The sequence below is a fragment of the Suricata suricatta genome, chromosome 12, assembly GCF_006229205.1.
Source record: "Suricata suricatta isolate VVHF042 chromosome 12, meerkat_22Aug2017_6uvM2_HiC, whole genome shotgun sequence".
Taxonomy (NCBI): Eukaryota; Metazoa; Chordata; class Mammalia; order Carnivora; family Herpestidae; genus Suricata; species Suricata suricatta.
Window position 1 is genome coordinate 1,083,755 of NC_043711.1, and position 3,126 is coordinate 1,086,880.

The 3,126-nt window shown below is 67.1% G+C and overlaps 1 protein-coding gene across 1 annotated transcript in view; it reads left to right on the top strand.

Moving 5' to 3' along the window:
- The window catches only part of SCAMP4 (secretory carrier membrane protein 4), a 19,535-nt gene that overhangs the window by 248 nt on the left and 16,161 nt on the right, over positions 1-3,126 (top strand). The window lies entirely within an intron of this gene.

The window sequence follows — 3,126 nt, forward strand, 5'->3', positions numbered from 1 at the left end:
GCCACGGCGCGGGCGCTGGCTGCGGGCGCGCCGCCTCCTCGTCCCCACGCTGCTCCGCGAGGCCCGGGGCGGGGTCCATCCTCGGCAGGGCTCCGACTGTGGGAGACAGAGATCGGGGCAGAGCACCGTCCGTCAGCCGCTGGCGTCCGTCCCGGGTCCCCGGAGCGAGCGGGATCCGAAGTCCGGGAGCTCCGCCCCCACGGAACGCACCGGCCTCGCTCTCCCTCAGGTCCTACCAACGCTTGTCTGCAGGGCTCAAGCCATCCCTGGCATCCTTGCACCCCTCGCGAGGTGCCGGGGGGGACACACGCATGGGATCTGGAGACGCAGTGACCGTGAGCGCTCTTGTCAACCGTCTTCACGCGCTCAGGTGCTTGTGCTCCGCGGTGCGTCACAATGAGTTTCAACCTGTTCATACGCTTTTTTGGAAACCCAGCTTCTAAAACACTCAACGGCACGTATCCCCTGCATCGTGACCCCGCTTGTCAGGACCGCCTCGGGTCGTCAGGACGAGGTTCCGCAGTACCGAGGGCACCGCCGCTCTTGAACGCACCGCCCTCCGCCTCCGGGAGGGGACCGGCCCCTGCCCCTTCCCCGGGGACAGGGACGTGCTGGAATGCTCTCTCAGCTGGGGGCTTTCACCTTTCCTGCCGCGCCGCAGCTGCCCAGAGCCCCACTCATTCACCAGCCGGGCCCGCCGGAAGGCACAGGACACCCTCACCCTCCACGGTACATTCCGAGCTCACAATACAAATTTGACAAATGAACAAAATGGGGGGGGGGGGACCGGCGACAGCCACGAGAGGCGGAGCGCGTAGAGGAGCCCCACGTGCGCTCACGGTACTGTCCCCAGCAGGGCCCACGGCACACACCACACCCAGGACCCCACGGCCCGCGCCGGCCACTAAGCCCCCACGGTCTCCACGGCAAAATGCACCCTTCACCTGTCCCTCCAAGAGCACAACCTCTGAGTAAAACAGGCAGCAGGAGGCTGCCAGTGGCTGGGGTGCCAGCTCCGAGGCAGAAGGGGGAAAACTCACAGGTCGGTCACCGAGTGACCCAGCACCCGCGCCTCTCCACGCCCAGGCACGTGCCCGGGGGCTGAGAACACACGCCCGCAGAGAAGCCCGCACACGTGTGCTCACGGCACCCAGACGGTGGGCACAGCACAAGCGCCCCGCAAGGGACGGAGAGTGGATACACACACGTGTCTGCGCACGACCACAGCCGACCGTGTCCACCGCGCACGCGCACGCCCCTCGGCCGTGAGGCGCCCGCACCCACAGCCCCGCGGACGACCCCGAACACACGACGCTCCGGGAGGGAACCGGACACGGGAGACCACGTGGGGTGTGAGTCCACGTGCGGGACCATCCGGAAGAGGCTCGTCCACGGGCGGGAGGGGCTCGTGGGGGCGGGGGCGGGGCGGAGGGGTGACTGCTGATGCAGACAGGGCTTCTTTTGTGGGGGGAGTGGAGGTTTCTGCAATGGGATGGCAAGGCCAGCCCCTGCGAAGGCACCAAATCCAGTGAGCCGACACCTGCCGTGCGTGAGCTGCACCGCAGGCCGCTGGAGAAAGCGGGGAGGGGCAGGACGCAGGGCGGGCGCCAGGACAGCTGGCTCCCCACGTGTCCGCCCAGTGACCCCGGAGGGAGCTCCTGGAACTGTCCCCATTCTACAGGACAAAGATGAGGCTCTGTGAGGTGCAAAGCCTTGCCGGGGACCACAAGGCAGGGCAGGCAGCTCATGGCCTCTGCCTTCGGAGCCCCTGTGTACGCGGGGGGCCTGAGCCCCCAACCCCAGCATCCTGAGGGGACTGCCAGCCCGGCTGCGAGCACTGTCTGCACCCCGTCCGCCCCCAAAGCTCCCGGCACCGGGCTGCCTGCACCCCCACACACTCTGCTGGTCTGGCCCAGCGCAGTCCCCACGCTGGCATCTCGAGGGACAGCCACGGCCAGCTCAGAACCGCTTGCTCTCATTTCTGGCTGCAGGGCCTCCCTCTGCCTCTGGGGTGCAAGTCCAGGCCGCGAGGGCTGACAGCACTGGCAGCCCCTAGAGGGTGTGTTGGGCCAGAGAGATGGGACCCTATCCTCACGTCCCCCGGGCAGCTAAGGCACCTCCCCACTGGAAGCAGGGGTGCTCCGGGACCCCTGAGGATACAGGGCAGACGTGAGTTCTCTGGAGCTGGCTCTGGGAGGGAGACAGGAAACGGCATTTACACACCCCAGAAGACGTAGGCTGGGTGACGAGGGAAGGACAGAACCTGGACCTGGGGGTGTGTCCTGCCCTGACCTAGGAGCCCCAGCCCAGCCGTCCGGCCTGTGGGACCCCGGGCGCCTGCCCTAGGCCCCAGCCACAGCGCCCCGTCTGAGAATGGGAATCCATTAGCACCTCGCAGGGCTGAGAAAAGCTACAGGAGCCCCACGGGGTCCCAGGGAGCCCAGTGCTCTGTGGTGGGCAGTCCAGGAGGGCTCCTCGGAGGCAGTGACCCCAGCTGGACCCAGAAGGCAGGGGAAGCAGGGTGGGGCGTCCTGAGCAGAAGGAACAGCAGCGGCTGAATTCCAAGGCAGTTTCCGGGGCTTGGCTGCCCTCTGCATCCCTCACGCGCTCCCCAGTGCGGCGGGGCCGCTAAATTCGCACTCCGGACAAGCGCAGAACGTGTGAGCGACGCGGTGTCCCACGCGGGCGCCTCGCGCCAACAGGGACATTGCTCGTCGTGTCCCCGGAATTCTAACTTCCCGGGCGTCCTGCGCTTCACCTGCTGTCCCGGCCCCCCTGCGAGTGACAGTTCGTGAACACCGACCGTGTAGGGGGTGGGAAGCGAACCCTTATCCGCGGGGACAAGATAAGAGAAAGCCTCGAAAACCCACGCTTTCAGTTAAGTATCAGGAAAGTTTAATGTTTGCCAACGTTTACCAACGTTTAAGATGCAAGCTGCTGGCGGGAGGATAGTAAAAGGGCGGCCCGGAGGCAGGGGGCTGGCCACTAAGACCCCAAGCACGCGCGCAAGGGAAGGGTGAGGGGGAGAAGAGGAGCAGCTGGCCGTACGGGGCCTCCACCATCGGCCGCAGGGGCGCGCGCACGCGCACAGGGTCGACGGGCGCGGAGCGCGGCGGCCCGCGGCCC